Source organism: Megascapheus bottae, chromosome 4 (assembly GCF_031878675.1).
Source record: "Megascapheus bottae isolate mThoBot1 chromosome 4, mThoBot2.hap1, whole genome shotgun sequence".
Classification (NCBI taxonomy): Eukaryota; Metazoa; Chordata; class Mammalia; order Rodentia; family Geomyidae; genus Megascapheus; species Megascapheus bottae.
The window spans coordinates 12879706-12899830 of NC_143512.1; the positions used below are offsets into that span (position 1 = coordinate 12879706).

Genomic DNA, 20125 nt, shown 5'->3' on the forward strand with positions numbered 1-20125 from the left:
TCTGAATGGTTCATGTGTTTCTGAAAAGGTTCATGTTGTAGTTTTTGTTTTGTCTAATAGTACTAGAACCAACTAGTAATATTTCATAGGAGTGTAGAGACAAAACAAAAAATAAACCCTTTTGGGACAGTGGACAGTTTTAAAGATAGGATGCTGTTAATCCGAATGTATTTTCGTCATTGTCTTTTTCATAGACAAGTCTATTTCTAAAAAAGTATAAAAAGAAGCCTGCTGCAGTGGCTCATGCCAATAATCCTAGCTACTCAGGAGGCTGAGATCTGAGAATCAACAGTTCAAGCCAGCCAAGGCACTATAGAACATTAGACTCTTCAATTAATTACTAGAAAACAAGAAGTGGGAATATGGCTCTAAGGGTAGAGCTGTAACCTCAAGAGCTCAGGGACAATGCCTAGGCTGAGAGTTCAAGCCCTGTGACCCACCCCACCCCCCAAAAAATTAAAAATTGAAAAAAAAATAAAGCAGTGCATAAACACCACAGTGGTTGCTTAATTTTCAACTTATTTTTTTTGCCAGTCCTGGGCTTGTGCTCAGGGACTGAGCTCTGTCCTTGGGATTTCTCAAGGCTAGCGCTCTACCACTTGAGCCTCAGCACCACTTCCGGCTTTTTCCTGTGTATGTGGTACCGAGGAATCGAACCCGGCTCTTGGTGCATGCTAGGCAAGCACTATACCACTAGGCCAAACTCCTGGCCCCAATTTTCAACTTTTCTTAATTTTAGTAGGTTCTTCAATCCCCAAAAATGGGTTTGGTGAGTAGATTGTGCTAGGTGGCTTTAGAGTGAGTTGGGTGATAGAAATAGAGTTATTATAACTTCTTTAATCAAGATTAAGTTTGAGGCCTAGACTTGCTGACAAGAGCTAGTTCTGTTTGAGGACTTAATGAGCAGTGACTAAATTAACTGTCTAAAGTATTGTACTCTAATGAAGAAAATATATTTAAGCTGATAGAAGATAGTTAAAAAAAAGTCAGAGGGTGGGTTGGCTGGGAGCATGGCCTAGTGGTAGAGTGCTTGCCCATCATGCAAGAAGCCATGAGTTTGTTTTCTCTGTACCACACACACAGAAAAAGCTGGCAGTGGTACTGTGGCCCAACTGGTAGAGTGCTAGCTTTGAGAAAGCCCAAGGACAGTGTCCAGGCCCCGAATTCAAGCCCAGGGACAGTGTCCAGGCCCTGAATTCAAGCCCCAGGACTGGCAAAAACAACAACAAAAAACAATGAAAACAAACCAAAAAACCCCTCTTTCCAGACCAGGCATTCATTACTAGGTCTCAGAAGTGGGCTTAACATTTTCAGTAAAGTTTGTTGGAGCAGTACGATGCTGCCAAGTAGGTATTGTCCCATAGGTCCCAGTGAGAGTAAATCTGGTCTGATTCTCAAGGCCCCAAGAATTTTCAGTGAACATGGGTTTCAATTTTAAGTGACCAGCTGCATTAGCCCCTAATATGAGATTCAGCCTGTCGTTTGAAGCTTTGCCATCAGGCAGTTGACTTCATAGATGGCATGTACTTCAATAGAAAAGCTATTTTGTCTCCATTGAAAATCTGTTGCTTAGTTATCTTAGCTAGATCTCTGTATAACTTTCTGCAACTTGTGTATCAGCATATACAACTTAACCATGCTCCTTTTCTTTTCCTCCCCCCCCCCCTTTTTTCTTTCCTCAGTCATGGAGCTTGAATTTAGGGCCTGGACATTGTCCCTGAGCTCTTCACCTCCAGGCTATGGCCCTATCCCTGAGCCACAGGCCCACTTCCCATTTTCTAGTGATTAATTGGAGATAAGGGTCTCATGTACCTTAGAGCCTGGCTGGCTTTGAATCGTGATCCTCAGATATCAGCCTCCTGAGTAGCTGGGATTATAGGTGTGAGCCACCTGGCCTGGCTACTATACCCTTTATCTTCATTGTTATAAAGGTGTTGTACAAACAGGTTACAGGTACATAAGTCGAGAGCACGTTTCTTTTTTTTTTTTTTTTTTTTGCCAGTCCTGGGCTTGAGTTCAGGGCCTGAGCACTGTCCTTGGACTTTCTCAAGGCTAGAGCTCTACCACTTGAGCCTCAGCACCACTTCTGGCTTCTTTGTATGTATGTGGTACCAAGGAATCGAACCCGGGTCTTCCTGCATGCTAGGCAAGCACTTTAACCACTAGGCCAAACTCCCAGCCCCGTGAGAGCACGTTTCTTTTTAGATATTGTAACCCTTTCCCTTGCTCTGTTTTCCACAAGTTTTATTGTGCCCTTTTATATAACGAAAATAGGCTCTTTTCCAAAAACCTCAAAAAATAGCCCCTGTTTTGTGTTACGCTCTGTAGCCTTCTCTCCTCTCTCAGCCTTTGTGGAACTGAAGAGAGTTAGGGACTTGCTCAGTATTGGGCTTTGACTTAAGTCAGGTAATTAGTATATTTCTTTTTGCACAGTGTCTTTCATGCTTTGTGGTTATTCTGGGATATATTTAAAAAAATTTTTTTTTCTTTTTTTTTCTCCTATAGTGCTAAGGCTCAAATCTAGTGCTTTACATATGCTAAGAAAGTGCTCTGCCACTGAGCCATATAAGCAACCCTCACATTTTTTCTTAATACTACTTGGAATTTTTTGAGTGTATTGTTTTTTTTTGCCAGGCCTGGGCCTTGAACTCAGGGCCTGAGCTTGTCCTTGGGCTTTCTCAAGGCTAGAGCTCTACCACTTGAGCCTCAGCACCACTTGCAGGTTTTTCTATGTATGTGGTACCGAGGAATCGAACCCCGGCCTTCATGCATGCTAGGCGAGCACTCTACCACTAGGCCAAACTCTGGCCCTTGAGTTTCTTTAAGGATAGTTCTGGAAAAGTTTTACTCTTCCTAAATGTTAATTTAGTTCTTCCTTCTGTGATGGTTCCTTTCACCCCTTTGGCATAGCATTTTTTCTGGTTTTCCCTCTCCCTAGTTTTCCCTTGTCTTATCCTCTTAGCATATTCAAGTTACAGTAACTTTTGTGTCTGAGGCTTGAATTCAGGGGCTGGGTACTATCTTGAGGTAAGGCTAGCATTCTACCACGTGAGCCTAGCTCTACTTATGGCTCTTTGGTGGTTAATTGGAGATAAGAGTCACAGACTTTTTGCCTGAGCCTGCTTCAGACTTCTGTTTTTCAGATCTCTGCTTCCTAACTAAGATTACAGGTGGAAGCCAGTGCCTGGCATAATGACCTTTTTAAAATGTTATATCCAGTCATGTCTGCCTTGGTGTGAAATTTGCCATTGTTCTTAGGATGAAGTTCAGTTTTTCTTAACATACTTTCAAAGTGACTCTTGTTTATATTTCCTCATGTCCTTCATTTCTTCTTACACTATGTTTTTTAGCCATACCAGAAGCAAGGAATTTAGGTTTTCTAATTTGTTACGTTTTTTCTGATTTTACTGAAAAAAATTTTTTTTTTTTCCTGGCCAGTCTTAGGGCTTGAACTCAGAGCCAGGGCACTGTCCTCAAGCTTCCTCAAGATTAATGCTATTCCACTTGAGCCACAGCACTATTTGCGGGTTTTTCTATGTATGTGGTACCAAGGAATCTAACGCAGGGCTTTCTGCCTGCTAGGCAAGCACTCTGCCCCTAGGCCACACTCCCGGCCCCTACTGAATTTTTGAAAAGTAGGTCTACTTGGGTACTTTTATAAGCTCCATAAACTGACCCTTCAGATATAAGGATAGGACTGTTTTTCTTGAGAAGCATTTTCTTATTTTATTACTGCTGCTTTTCCCTGATTACCTTATTAGCTATTTAGCACAATAGGGAAATTGAACTGCCATCAGGTGAACTCAGTCACACATGAAATGTTCTAATACTTCGGAAGCTTGATTCAGAGATCTAGCTGTTTTTTTCTACCCTCCCATACCCCTGTTGTTCTTTCAGATCATAGTCTCTTTGTGTGGACACATTTATTTCTTATTAGTCCAACTCATTTCATGTTAACCATGTATAATATCATCAGTTTCCATCCTCAGATACTTTGCAATTGAGAGAAATACGATTTATTTGTACAAAACTCTGCAGACAAAGGACAGGCGATTTCCTTTTTGCGTAGTTTCATCTGAAAGAGTTGGAAGGGTCTGGGTCATAGATCTAGATTTGAGTTAACTAGTTGGGACTACTCTGTATGCTTCCTGACTCCTTCGCAACAGGGTATGTGAATGGCTCTCTGGATAGACCTTATTCATAACATAGGCACTGCTGGTTTGACTTCTTTGATCTGAGAATTTCTCTTTATTGTAAAGTTCTTAGATTTTTTTTCCTCTTTAGTTCTGTTACTGCCTTTTAAAAAAATGTCTGCCTCTGCAGTTGTGAAAACTGAAGTTTAGCATTCAAAAGAGCTAGAGCTCAGTCTTCTTGTTTTCAAAGATTATTATTAGCATATATTATACAGAGGAGTTTCCACTGAACTTGCATACAATGTATTCTGGTCAAATTTGCACTGTTGGTCAGTTTCTTGTACTACCCTCTCCCTTTAAAACAATTTCAATAGGTTTTATTGTTTTCATACAAATCACTTGGACCATATGCATCATCATCATTTACCCTTGCCCGTAGTTCTCCCTGCTCCTGTGTGTACCCCTTTGACAAAGCCTGTTTATGTTCCTGTCATTTTTTTCTAGTATTATATCAAAAAGTTTCATCATGGTATTTCAGATTTTAATCAGAATAGCCCTTTTATTGCTTTACCCTCTCTGTAATCTATTCTTTGAGGTTCCTATGCCATACATTTTTTTTGGGGGGGGGGTGGATCATGGGGCTTGAACTTGGCCAGGGCCTTGTCTCTGAGCTCTTCAGCTCAAGGCCACCACCCCACCCTTGAGACAAGTCCCTCTTCCCATTTTCTAGAGGTTAATTAGAGATAAGAGGCTCAGGTCCTTTTGTGCCGGGCTGGCTTTGAACCTTGATCCTCAGATCTCAGCCTCCTGAGTAGCTAGGATTACAGGCATGAGCCACTGCACCCAGCTCATACGTGGTTTTTTAAAGTATGTAGTTGGGATGTATTTCAAAGTTACCATTCATTTTTGTGCTCTCTCCTCTTTCTGCCCCCTAAACAGTCAAATAGAAACATGTTCTAAGTGTTTATGATTGTGTGTATGCTTAGGCGTATGCATATACATATATTTGTATGTATGTACATATTCATAATAAGTACATTCTTTAGGTCTTGCTTCCACAAATGAGTGGAAACAATGTGTGTGTCCAAGACTGGGACTTGAACTGGCTACCTGACATTTTTGCTCATTGGCTGGTGCTTTACCATGCTTCTGTCCCCACTATTTTGGCTTATCTTATCAAATACAATGTTCTCTAATTCTATCTGGTTTCTTTTTTTTTTTCTATCTGGTTTCTTAAAAATAACAATTTCAGTTTTCTATTTGGTCATGTTATATTTTGTGGTTTATTATAACATACTTTTCTTTCTTTCTTTTTGCCAGTCCTGTAGCTTAAACTTGGGCGTGTGCTTTCTTCAAGGCTAGCACTCTACCATTTGAGCCACAGCACCACTTCCTGCTTTTTCTGCATATGTGGTACCAAGGAATCAAATCTAGGGCTTTTCTGCCCCACCCCTTTAGCCAGACCTCCACAAGTCTCATAGACTTTAGTGCTGGCTTTGCACTGTGATCCTTAGACCTTAGACTCCTGAGTAACTAACTCTATTACAGGTGTGAGCCACCGAGCCTGGCTGAATCTAGGGCTTTGTGCATGCTAGGCAAGTACTTTACCACTACGCCACACTCCCAGTCCCCAAATCTTCTTTATACATCTATCTCCTCTGCTGTTGGGCACTTTAGCTGCCTCTACAATTTACAGAGCTACAATAAACATGGTTATGTAGGAACTGGGGTTGGAATTCAGGATCTTTGGCTTGCTAAGCTGGCTTTCTGCCACTTGAGTCACTTCAGTCCTGCTTTTTGCTGGTCATTTGGGAGATGTAATCTGTTAAACTTTTCTGGCTTCAAATGTAGCTACAAAGCCTGCTGAGTAGCTGGGGATTATACATGTGAGCCACTAATATCCAGCAAGGTATGTTTTTTAATATATTGATTTTCACTCCTTTGGATATGGATCAGTGGTATGGGGGGATCATAGGTAGGTCTCTTTTTCTTATTAAGGAACCTTCACACTGATTTCCATAATGCTTGTCCTAGTTTTCTGTATTCTTACCAACAATATATGGGGGTTTCTTCCTCCTCCCCCAGAACCTTTTTATATACTTGGCAGCATTTCTTGATAGATGCCATTCTGGCTGGAGTGAGATGGAATCTTAGTGTGATTTTGTATTTCCTTTATGGTTAAGGCTACTGAACAGTGTTTCATTTTTCTTTTTTTTTAATCCCCCCCCCCCCAACCCGGTCATGGGGTTTGAACTTAGGGCCTGAGCACTTGGGCTTTCCTCAAGGATAGCACTCTACCACTGGAGCCACAGCACTACTTCAGCTTTTCTGTATATGTGATATTGAGGAATTGTACCCAGGTCTTGGTGCATGCTAGGCAAGCACTTTTACCACTAAGCCAAACTCCTGGCCTGCATTTGTTCTTCTTGAGAACATTTATTATTATTTACACATTTATTAATGATTCTTTTGCTATTTCATTTTTTTGAATTCTTCATATATTCTGGATATTTGTTATCTGTTGAATAGGTGGAGAAATTTTTCTTTAGTTCTGTGGTTGTAATTGTTTATTTTGCTGTGCAGAAACTTTAATTACTGTAGTCCCACTTGTCAGTTCTTACTTGCTTCTCCTGTGGGCAGCTGAGTGTCCTAGTAAAAATATTTAAGAAAATATTTATTTACTTATAATTTCCAGTGCTTTCCTATAATAAATTTAAAGTTATAGGTCTTTGAGTTCTTTGGTTCAAATGGAGTTGATTTCTGCAAGGTGAGAGATAAGACAAACTGTTTTGTCTCCTGAAAGTAGATACTCAGTTTGCCAGCACCATTTGTTGAAGTTTGTCTTCTCCAGTGTATGTTTTTGGTTTCTTTGTTGAAAATTAGTTGGCTGTGTCTGTGTAGTTTTGTACTTAGATCTCTGTCCATTGGTTTCTATTTTTGCTACTGTGAACCTGAAGTATAATTTGGAGGTTTTGCCTTATGATACCTCCATTATTGCCTTTTGTATTTAGACTTGCTTTTGTGATTTGGGATCTTTTATGCCTTCATTTGAAATTTTGGATTTATTTCTTTAATGCTGGAAGAGTGATGCTGAGGTAGGTGTGTGTGTGTGTGTGGTACAGGCACACAGGCCTGCACATGCATACGCCCACATTCTGTTGGGGCTTGAGCTCATGGCCTGGGTGCTATCCTTTAGCTTTTTCACTGAAGGCTAGTGCTCTACCACTTTAGCTACATTTCTATTTCCATCTTTTTAGTGATTAATTGGAGTAAGCGTTTCATTGACTTTTGGACTGGATTTGAGGCGCTATCCTCAGATCTCATCCTTTGAGTAGCTGTGATTACAGGTATGAGCCACTTGGTGCCTGGTGATACTGAGATTTTGATAAGTATTGCATTGAATATGCAGTTTGTTGGGCATTAAGGCCATTTTCACAACAAACACCAGCGTGAGCATGGGCTGTCTTTCTGTCTTCTGATGTCTTTTTCTATTCTTTCTGCATCAACATTAATCAAGAGATTGATCTATACGTCTTTTCTTGTGTGTATGTTTGATTTTGGAATGAATGTTAATACTAGTTTCATAGATTGAGTTTGGTGTAGTGTTCCTTCCCTTTCAATTTCTTGTAATTTTAGGAGTGTGAGTGTTGGGAGTATTGGCCCTGGGCTTTTCATTTTTTGAGAAACTATTACTGCTTCAATCTCATTTCTTGTTTTAGTGATTTATATCTCCTTGGTTCGTGGGACATGAACTCTGGGCCTGGGCGCTGTTCCTGAGCCACAGCACCACTTCCGGTTTTCTGGTGGTTAGTTGGAGATAAGAGTCTCATGGACTTTTCATGCCTGGGCTGGCTTTGAACCTCAATCCTCAGATCTCAGCCTAAGTAGCTAGGATTACAGGTGTGAGCAACCCATGCCCGACTTCATTGGTGTGTGTGTGTGTGTGCACACATGTGTGCACTGTTCCTTTTATCTCTAATGTTCTTGATTGGAGCCGCCGCTATCGCCGCCTCCTCCTCCTCCTCCTCCTCCTCCTCCTCCTCCTCCTCCTCCTCCTCCTCCTCTCTTCCCCCCTTCCTTCCCCCCTCCTCTCCCACCCAAAAAAATTAGATAAGTTAACTGAAATAAATAGGAAAAAAACTAATGAGAGAACTTGATAGGAGGTGTCTGTGATTGCAATTGGCTTGATGCTAATATTTTGATGAAAACATGTTTTGGAGGAATTCCCATGTTTGAGGAAACTCGGCTCTGCCTGTGGAGGGTCATTTTTTCCATAGTATGGGTGGTATGTGGGTAGATCTCCAGTGTTTCCCTTAGCATTTCATTTTTGAGTTGGTATGCTAGAACCCCTCTTTGGATGTAACACTATTAAACTACTATATGATCAGCATTGTTTTTTTTTTGCCAGTCCTGGGCTTGAGCTTAGGGCCTGAGCACTGTCCTTGGACTTTCTCAAGGCCAGAGCTTTACCACTTGAGCCTCAGCACCACTTCCAGCTTTTTTCTATATATGTGATACTGAGGAATTGAACCCGGGTCTTTGTGCATGCTAGGCAAGCACTCTACCACTAGGCCAAACCCCCGGCCCAGCATTGATTTTTTTTGAGGGGGTGGGGAGTCTAGTAATTTGGCTTGAACTTAGAGCCTTGCTCTCTCACTAATCCTTCTTTGCTCAAGTTCTTTTTGCTAGTTAATCTTTTCTGACTCAGCTGCCTTTTTGAACATTGGTCCAGGCCTCCTAAGGAGCTAGGGTTATAGGTGAGTTACTGGTCCTCCACTGGTAGGCATTGATTATTATCTGTATTTTTAATGAAAAGAGGAGAGAAGATAAGAGCAGTTTTTTGATAGAATGTTTTTTGTTTTGTGATAGTCTCATTAGCCTAGGCTGGTCTCAAATTTGAAATGTTCTGCTTCAGCCTCCTAAGTGCTTGAATTAAAGGTCTATAGGTTCAACTCCTTGCATAACTCTGTAGAGTCCATTAAAATTTTGGTCAGTTACTTAGTTTTTAGTGAAATAAAGAAATATGTATTAAATAATATATATAGCTTAATTATAACCATTATGAGGCTGTGATATCAAGAACTAACAAGACCTAGGAATTGCCCTGTGTTTTGTTCCCCCCTCAGGCTTCTGTCCCTGTCTGCCTCCACAGCTGACCACTGACCTTAACTTTTTTTTCTTTATTGACACTAAGTAATTATATGCTTAATCATTTTTACATTCACACTGATAAGGATCATCATTCTGATTTACAAAGCTCATGAATACAAAGACCTCAAGTTTTTTATAGGAAAAAAGTTTTTTTTACGTGGGAAAAAAGTCTTTGAACATTAATGATAAAATTATTTCTTCCTGATTAGGTGATATGTACATTTCTTTCCTGTTGCTTATCATCAGCTATTCCCTCTTTCTCTTCCCCTCCCCCTTACTGCCCTTGAGTTGCTTAGTTCACTAGCATCCATGTCTAGTGGAACTGATGGCCCCATTGCTGCACTTTTCACCAGCTTTTCACTGATTCTGTGCTGCCTTCCTACCTTCTTCAGATATGCACGTTTGCACCTTGTATGAGGTAGAGAATACAGAGTCGTCTAAAACCGATAGGATAAATTAAGAAGAGGTCCTTGGTTGCCTTATCTTGGGATTCTTTTCACTCTATATATGTTCATATGAAGGGGTACTTGGGTGCTTTTCTCCTGAGACTGTCCTCTTTTAGTCTACTGTGTATGGGTGACCTTATCTTTTATGATAATTATTTAAAAAAAATTTTTTTTGCCAGTCCTGTACTCAAGGCCTGAGCACTGTCCTTGGGCTTTCTCAAGGGTAGCGTTCTGCCACTTGAGCCACAACATCACTTCCAGCTTTTTCTATATGTGTGTGTGTGTGTGTGTGTATATATATGTTATATATGTTTATGTATATGTGTATATATATATGTATATGTGTATATATATATATATATGGTGCTGAGGAATTCATCCTGGGTCTTCATGCATGCTAGGCAAGCACTCTACCACTAGGCCAAACTCCCGGCCCCTAAAAATTTTAATTTATTACCTGCAAGTACACAGTATCCCCCAAATACTATAATTTAGCTTATCTGGGACTTCATAAACAAAATGACTATTAATCTTTTTTACTTTTCTACATTTGCTTAGCTTGTGTTTGTGAAGTACTCATTGCTATCCAAGGTTGTAATTTGTTTGCTTTCATTGCTCTCTAGTGTAATGTTATATAGAAATATTAGCAGTCTGTTCAGTTTCATCCTTAATAGGTCTCAGAGAATGTTTGTCCAATTTTTCTTAGCCTCATGGGGTGAGTTTCAGTGACTATCCTCACCCCAGGAGAGTATGAATCCTGGGAAAAAAATGTATAAAATGTTACTACTGTAAGATTTTGTTTGATGACTTCCCATCTAAATCAGGAGCTAGATAGCTAGGCACTATGGGCGTATTTTCCATTTTCTTTTTTTTTTTCCCTTTCCTCAACAGGTTTATTTATTATTTTTTTGCCCGTCCTGGGGCTTGAACTCTGGATCTCTGTCCTGTCCCTGAACTTTTGTGCTTAAGTGGTAGAATACCACTTAAGCGACAGCTTTACTTCTTGCATTTGCATTTGGTGGTTAATTCAAGAGAAGACTTTTCCTGCCTGGGCTGGCTTTGAACAACCGTCATCAGGTCTCAGCCCTCTGAGTAGTTAGGATTATAGGTGTGAATTAGCCCACCAATGCCCACCAGCACCACTAGGTTTATTGCTTTTAAGAAAAGGTTTGTTTCAAGTATAAACATACAATTCATATTATTTTAGTTTTATGTACATCAACCTTTTTTTTTTTTTTGGTGGGTCAGGGGCTTGAACTCCACCTGGGCGCTGTCCCTGAGCTCCTCAGCTCAAGGCTTCCACCCCCTACCCTTGAGCCCAGCCCCACTCCCCCCGCTTTTTTTTTTAATGAGTAGTTGTACAAGGAAGTTGCATTTTTATGTCAGGTTATGAGTGGAATGTGTCTTGATCTGTGTCATTCTTTCCATCATTCTTCCTCATTTCCAGTCCCCTACCATTACCCTCAGGTTACATAGTTTAATTTTCACATAATATATATTGAATATCATGACTACATTTGTTTACCCTTTCTCCTTTCATTGGTGTGCCTTCCCCTGCCCCCAAACAACAGAAAGCAGAACAACCTCATCTTGTGCATGTGTGCATGGATGTGGTCAGTACTAGGGCTTCAACTTGGACCTTCTTGTTTTTATTTGGCTGTTTGCTTACTGCTGGTACTCTATCACTTGAGCCTTGCCTTTTTCTTGCTGGTTAACTGGAGATAATCTTTTCTTTCTTTCTTTCTTTCTTTCTTTCTTCCTTCCTTCCTTCCTTCCTTCCTTCCTTCCTTCCTTCCTTCCTTTTTCTTCCTTTCTTCCTTTTTTTTTTTTGTGTGTGTCCTGGGATTAGAATGAAATTAGAATGAAGGGCTTCAGCTTGCTAGGCTAGCATTCTTTTTTTTTTTTTTGCCAGTCCTGGGCTTGGGCTAAGGGTATGAGCACTATCCTTGTACTTTCTCTCAGTCCCAAGGCACTCTAATTCTTAAGCATACCTCTACCCTCAAGAATCTTGAGGAATTAGCCAGGCTTGTAACTCAGGCTTGTAACCTTAGCCACTCAGGAGGCTGAGATATGAGGATCAAGGTTCAAAGCCATCCTGGGCACACAAAAGGACCTGAGACTTAGCTCCAAATTAATCACTAGAAAACGGGAAGTAGGGCCATGGCTCTAGGGGTAGGGCAGTAGCCTTGAGCTCAAGAGCTCAGGGACAGCACCCAGGCCCAGAGTTCAAGCCCCATGACCCACAAAAACATTTTTTTTGTTTGCCCTTGTTGGCTTTGAAAACCATGGCCTTCAGATTTTTCCCTTCTGAGTAGCTAGTATTATAGGTATGAGCCACTTGCACCAGAAAATAGTTTAATAATAATAATAGTAATAAAGTATGTTGCTGAAACAATTTCTTTTCTGTGTTTTGACTTGGAGACTTTTTGTTTTTTATTGTTGTAGTCATGTGTAGTAGGGTTACAGTTAGATTCATATGGTAGCGGGTATATCACTTTTTTTTGGGGGGGGGTGTAGTTCAGAACAAGATCTTAGGTTCAATCCCAAACAAAAACATACATACATACATATATACCATATGTACATACACATCCATTCGTAGTTGAAGATATGATTAATAGCTGAAGATGAATATTTAACAAATTTCTGTATCAATGAGAAAAATTCTCTCAACTAAAGAAGAGAAGGGAACTCCTTGAACTTATTAAAGCAGCTATACAAACAAATTTGCTGGTAATATCCTAGCTCATGGTGTCATTATTTTGTCCAAAGACTGGGAAGAAGAGAATATCCACCCTGACTATGCCTGCCCAGCACAGTCCTAGAAGTCTTAGTCAAAGCAAGGAGGCAAAGAAAGGAAATCAGTCACAGATAGGTGAGGAAGAAATCTCCAGAGGAGAAAATGGCATGTATAAAAGCTCTCAGAGCTAACAAGGAAGTTTAGCAAGTGCCCAGTATATTAACAAAGAGAGCAAAAAGAAAAAGATACATGCACACATATAATATTTGTAGGACCTACACGATAAAAAATCTATATGTGAATATATTCAGTGAAAACTGGAAGCATCCTGAGTAACTGGTACTAATTATAGTACTTCCATCTAATGTAATACTACACAGTAAAAGTATTTTACTTTTACATATAACAACATGCACGAATATTGGAGTGCATTATTTTGAGTGAAAGAAGCCAGATGCGGGATGCTATAGTGTAGTGCTTCAGATTGGGTTATTTGTCTTGACAGTCATGTATAGAATTAAGCCTAGGGACTCATACATGCTAGTGGTCCACCATTGAGCTATGTATCCACTCCCTAAGTAGGCAGGTGTTTTTTCCCCCCAATCCTGGGGCTTGAACTTAGGGCCTGCAGTGAGGCTTTGTCAAGGCTAGAGCTCTACCACTTGAGCCACAGCACCACTTCTGGCTTTTTTCTATGTATGGGTATATCACTTCTTAAACATTGTTACCCTTTGACGTAAACTCTTAGGCCAAGTGATTAAAATTTTTTGATTGCACAACTGATGCTGGCGGGGATGTGGCCAGGAGGGATCACTACTATACTGTTGGTGGGTGTGCAAATTCATTCAACCACTATGGAAAGCAGTATGGCAATTCCTCAAAAGACTAAACAGAGCTCCCCTATGACCTAGCAATTCTGCTACTTGGCATTTACCCAATCGTCCAGAAACAAGGGCATACTAAATCCACTAGCACAACAATGTTCATTGCAGCACTAAGTTTTACTATAGCAAAGATATGGAACCAACCCAGATGCCCCTCAGTTGATGAGTGGAACAACTAGATGTGGTATTTATACACAATGGAATTCTATGCTGCTGTCAGAAAGAATGACATCACCCTATTTGTAAGGAAATGGAAAAACTTAGAAAAAAATCATATTAAGTGAAGTAAGCCAGACTCAAAGGAACTCAATGGTTTCCCTCATTTGTCATAATCAGTAGAAACGTTTGGCGCTCCTAGCGAAGGGCCATATAATATGACACTAAATGAAAGGACCTCCAGGATAGAGACAAAAGCCATATAATGAGTGAGTGTTGTCCTTAATGTACTATGTTATCTTTCATCTCTTTTGCTGTCCCTTGTTTATCTCATATTATTACAGTGTTTTACTTTGTTACCTGATTTATTGTGTATATGCTTATTTGGTTATTTGAAATAGGATAGGGAAGGGGGGGAACAAGATGAGGGGTGGGGGTGGGGGGAGGGAAATGGGGACAAAGACATGAGAAAAGGTATCAATGTGTGTGAAGTAATGCACCTTTTATCTGGTGAATATAATGTAACCCTTCTATTAATTACAATAAAAATATATGAAAAAATAAAAACAAAAAATTATTGCTATATTAGAATTTCAGATATGATTGTAAAGAGATAATGATCTCTTTATAAACTGTAGCATTCATTTGAATTTTTGACATTTATAAAAATGAGTATTTGGGGGGGCTGGGAGTTTGATGTAGTGTGATAGAGTCTTGCCTAGCATGTACAAAGATCCGGGTTTGATTCCTCGGTACCACATACATAGGAAAAAGCTGGAAGAGGTGGAGCTCTAGCCTTGAGATAGCCCAAGGACAGTGCTCAGGCCCTGAGTTCAAGGCCCACAACTGGCACAAAAAAAATGGTTATCGGGCTGGGAGTTTGGCCTAGTGGTTAAAGTGCTTGCCTAGCATGCATGAAGACCCGGGTTCGATTCCTTGGTACCACATACATAGAAAAAAGCCGGAAGTGGTGCTGAGGCTCAAGTGGTAGAGCTCTAGCCTTGAGAAAGTCCAAGGACAGTGCTCAGGCCCTGAGCTGAAGCCCAGGACTGGCAAAAAAAAAAAAAAAAAAAAAAATGGTTATTTGGGCCGGGAGTGTGGCCTAGTGATGGAGTGCTTGCTTAGCATGCATGAAGCATGAAGCATATCGATTCCTTGATACCAGATACACAGAAAAACTGAGAGTGGTGCTGTGACTCAAGTGGTAGAGTGTTAGTCTTGAGGAAAGCCCAAGGACAGTGCCTGGGCACTGAGTTCAAGCTCCAGGACTGGCCAAAAAAACATTTTTTTTTTGTTTAAAAATAGTTTCCATTTATTTAAAACTTAAGTCTAAAAGAGCTTGGTGATTGGAAACCCCAGAGATTATAGTGACCTATATATAACATCTGTGTTCTTATGTCTAGGGCTTACTGTAGTTGGAGAATCTTCTTTTGTAGCTTCCAGAGTGGGCACTGATCTGCAGATCCCATCTGGACATTACCTGTATATCAGTATTAACAATGCATTGGTTACTGGTACATGTGTTGTGATCCTAAAACTGAAATTGGTCTAGATATAAACTACATGTGATATCTTTTATTTTTTCAATAATGCTGAAGAGAACTTAGGTATAAGCAGAATAGCTTTTCTTATTTATTTGAGCTATATATATATTTCAGATATTTTACAAATAAAAACACCTTTGATTTGGTCTCTTCCCTGATGGTTCTTTATTTTATGATTAAGGTAAGAAACTGGGGTAATAAGACTTGATTGTAACCAGCCCAGAGTTCAGCTTTTTTCTTTGGCCAGTCTTGCAGCTTGAACTCAGGGCCTGTGCACTGTCCTTAAGGTGATTAATTGGAGATAAGTCTCATGGACTTTACTGCCTAGGCTGAGTTTGCATGATCCTCCGATGTGTCTCTTGAGTAGATGGGATTACAGGTGTGAGCCACCAGCACCCAGTGGGACACATTTGTTAATGCAGTGAACCTACATTGATACAAGAGACACATACTTTTGGACAGAGCTGTGTTGACATGTGGAGCTTATTAACTCCATATGTATAAATTAATATACACAGACATCATTTTACTTATAGTATTGTGTTCTCTTCTGTCTTATGAAATATAAGATTCAGTATTGACATTCATGTTAATTTTTGGTGTTCGAAAAGTGGTGGTGTTTGATTATCAGATCACTTGAGTATGCATTGACATGTTATAAATTTTAATTTGTGTAAAACTTTTTATTTTTTTTGGTGGGTCATGGGGCTTGAACTTGGCCTGGGCACTGTCCCTGAGCTCTTCAGCTCAAGGCTACTGTCCTACCCTTGAACCAACCCCCACTTCCTGTTTTCTAGAGGTTAATTGGAGATAAGAGTCTCAGGTCCTTTTGTGCCCAGGCTGGCTTTGAACCTTGATCCTCAGATCTCAGCCTCCTGAGTAGTTAGGATTACAGGTGTGAGCCACTGCGCCCAGCTAAAATGTATTTTTATAAATTTTAATTTGCACAGTTATTTTACCATTAACTTTACCCTTTTTATTTGGCCTTTGTGGTTTTCAATTTTTTTTCTATATTCTACAAATAAATATATAGGGATGATGTATTGATATGATTAATTGGAAGAAACCCCCCAATCTTTAGTCTTGCCTTCAGATCTCTCAGCTGCTACTAGCATAATAAAAATATTTGAATTCTATCACCAGTCTTTTGGGTACATAATCATCCTTGATGGGAATTTTTCCAGAATGGACACAGATAGTATTGTGCACCTAACTTTTTTGTAAAACAATTTATTTAATTTGCTTCTGCTTTTGTTTTTAAGAAAACATATGCTAGGGTGGAATAATACTCTACTAGATCAGGAAGCCTTATCAGTTTCCACTGGTGTTTTATATGTGACTCAAAAGGTTAAAATTGTGTGATGTTGTAAAGACATGGAAAATGGATTTTTCTTGGGATTAGAGGAAGTGACGACAAGGATTCTTTCTTTTTTTCTTTTTTTGCTGGTAGTATCTGATAATCCCCCTCCCTTTAGCTATTCTAGGCTTGTTTAGTTGTCAGGCGTTGTCAGACTAAATTGCTAAAAATAACAAGGGGGAGGCTGTTCTAAGGCCAGCCCTTGCCACTGTTTGTAATCTGTTTAATTTAGTTCCTAGGAAGAACCAGCAAAAGGAACATGGTGCTGTTCCCATTGAATGGATTTTTTTGTTTAAAGTGCTGACAAGAACATTGTTTGAGCTTTCCCTTTTCCTAAATCCTGTAGGGCTTGCCTACCCACACCCACTTATTGTGGGAAGCCTGTGCTCAAAGAGCATGCTCTGTTTCATGGTTGTGCTAGAGATTAATCAGGCAATTACAGTCTTTTGATTGCCTTTTAATGTGGTTTTTGACAGTGGGAACGTGCAGTTAGCCTGTAAGAAAGAGGAGGGAGGGCCATGATTAGAATGGGTAAGTTAAATGTGTAAAAAAACATTTTGCAGGGCCGTGAGTTTGGCCTAGTGGTAGAGTGCTTGCCTAGCATGCACGAAGACCCTGGTTTGATTCCTCGGAACCAAATACATAGAAAAAAAAAGCTGGAAGTGTCGCTGAGGCTCAAGTGGTAGAGCTCTGGCCTTGAGACAGTCCAAGGACAGTGCTTAGGCCCAGAGTTCAAGCACAAGACTAGCAAAAAAAAAAAAAAATTGCCAAGTGTTTTGAATCAGGCTCTTTGGTAGTATTGAGCATACTTAGAACTCCAATACATTTGAATTTAACCCACTGTAGCAGACTCTGGACTTCTTTGTCCTTCTCCCTAATAATAGAAATAACTGTTCATAATACAGAGATAGCAACCTGGTACTTGTGAAGCTGTTGAAGATTGATGAAGAAGTGAAGAAGCCTTTCCTAATGCTTGTTTAGTGACTGTGAAAACCAGATATAGATATTGAGTTAAACTACTTATATTCGACATTCTTTGTTGACTCACCTGGGTTTTATATTCTAAAGTTACTGATTTTTATATACTCATCTCATTTGAATTTCTTTTTTTTGGGGGGGGTTGATTGTGGGGCTTGAACTCTGGGTCTGGGCACTGTCCCTGAGCTCTTCAGCGCAAGACTACCACCCTACCCTTGGAGCCACTGCACCACTTCCAGTTCTCTAGTGGTTAATTGGAGTTAAGAGTCTCACAGACTTTAGTGCCCTGGCTGGCTTTGAAATGATCCTTACATTTCAGTCTCCTGAGTAGGTAGTATTACAGGTGTCAGCACCGTACCTGGCTTCATTTGAAATTCTTTTACTTTGTGCATTTCTTTTTTGGGGGGTGGAAGTATGTGTGTGTGGAGGTAGGATTTGAAGGGAAAGTGTTGAAATGTGACTATAATACCACAGATAGAAAATGGTCTGTTTTCATTAGAAATTTTTGGCTGGGATTGTGGCTTAGTGGTAGAGTGCTTGCCTAGCGTGCATGAAGCCCTAGGTTTGATTCGTCAGTAACACATAAAAAGCCAGACGTGGTGCTATGGCTCAAGTGGTAGAATGCTAGCCTTGACGTTAGGGCCAATGCCCAGGTCCTAAGTTCAAGCTCCAGGACTTCCCGCCCCCTACCACCCAAAAAAATCAATAGAGATTTTTGGAGGAGGACATGGAAAAGTCTTGGAAAAGCCTGCATTAATGAAGATCCTTGTATTAAAGCTTTGGGATCTGAGCATATTGACACTGCAGGCTTTGTAAATATTCTTAAACATTTCTTAGGTCATCAGTCTGCCTTATTACCTATATTCATTCATTATTCAGGTGGGAGATATTGGCAGCTTGGACTAGAACTGTGGTAGTGGAGGTAGTCAGACTCTAGATTATTAGAGAAAAGAAGATAGGTGAAAAGTTGAAAGAAGAATCAGTAAAGACTGAAATTTTGAACTTTTTTCTTCTGCATATAATATTCACTCTTTAGTTGCAGAGATTTAGGTTGGACTTGAAGGAGAAGGGACATTTCACTGGGGGTTCAATAGGGAATTTTGCTAATTGAAGCTGAAGCAGAGGAGAGTATTTCATATGAGTGTGGACAAAAATATGTAGTGATGTTAGATACTATTATCTCCTGTAAATCCTAGCTATTCTAGAATCTGAGATCTGAGGATCACAGTTCAAAGCTAGCTCCAGGAGGAAAATCTATGAGACTTTTAAGTACAGTTAACAACCAAAAAGACAGACATGGAGCTGTGACTTATGTGGTAGAGTGATAGCCTTGAGCAAAAATGCTTAGAGTCAGCACCCAGGCCTTGAGTTAAAGCCCCAGGATGGGCAGAAAAAGGAAAAGGTGTTTTTATAAAGGAACAGTGATTGGAATACCAGGTTGGAGAGAGAATGAGGCTGCAAAAGGTCCAATAAAGGAACTAAAATGAAAATCAGTATTGCTTCTACTTACTTTGTTTAAGCACTAATTATTCTGAGCAAGTTATTTCCAGTGATGATGTGATTTGTTCATTGTGGTTTGTACACAGCATTCCATGGGTACGAGCCTCTACAGAGATTATCTCACTGCAGACATTCCTCTTGTTTATAGGAACAGATGTGTTATTGCTAATTCATAGATCAGTGTTTTCTAGTCAATTTTCAGGCTTCAGAACTAATTTTAAAACTAAATTAAGGCAGAAGGATTATGAGTTAGAGCCTAGTCTGGGCTCCATATCAAAACCTTGAGTCAAAGAAAAAAAAAAGCAAATTGGACTCTTGTATAGTACCTCTTGGCTAGCAGCTGCATCAAGATGAACCACTGGCTGTCACAGACTCAGTGAAGTAGACAATAAACAAGTGTAAGCCTTGTACTTTTTGAAGCATATAGTCACAGAAGTTGCTTCTGATGTTCTAGTTGGAAAATGGATTATGGGGTTCAAATCAATGATGGGACTAACAAGGTTTTCCCATGAAGCAGGCCTGCTGAGTTCACCTGCTACTGAGCCAGGGGCTTTCCTGTTACAGACAATGAATTACTTGGGATTACATTGTGGATGGCAGAATGAGTGTTCTCAACTTAGATACTGTAAAAAAGGAGGAGAGGAAGATGCTATGGTGCCCTGTTATTTGGGGCCCCAGAGCACTAGCAGAATCTGCAAATGTTTCAATCTCTAAAAATATGATAACCAGTGTGTTGTCAGAAAGTTCTCGAACAAAGATAAACTTAGGACCCAAAGTACCCAAGGTTGAACATCATCTTATTTTACATGTCCTGCGGGCATGTTCCTCTTGAGGAAGCAGTGTACTAAGAAAAATGAGTAGAGTGTTACAGAACATGCTGAATTTTTGGCCAAGAAAATGAAACAAGCCAAAGGAACATGCCAGGAACAGATTGCTAGGAATTAAAGGCTGTCTTGTGTGGGAGCTTCTACTGCTGAGTCTGGCAAAAATAATTTTAAAGAATAACAAATAGATGATCAGACTTCAGAATGAGGATATGGTTTGGGGCATGTTATAATTGAGATACTTACTACTGAAAATGTTAAATAGGTGGTTGGATATGTGAATCTACTCTGGGTTACTGAAGTAAAATGAGTAATTGTCTCAAGGAACTGTATACATGTGCAAGCCCCTCCCAACAAGTCAATTTATAGGTGACATTTCAAGTCATAGAACTGGATTCAGTTAGCTAAGAGA

General features: G+C 40.0%; 1 protein-coding gene across 1 annotated transcript in view; it reads left to right on the top strand.

Annotated features, from left to right (window-relative positions):
- Positions 1-20125, top strand: part of Pfdn1 (prefoldin subunit 1) — a 56788-nt gene that overhangs the window by 20083 nt on the left and 16580 nt on the right. The gene's annotated exons all lie outside the window — the stretch shown is intronic.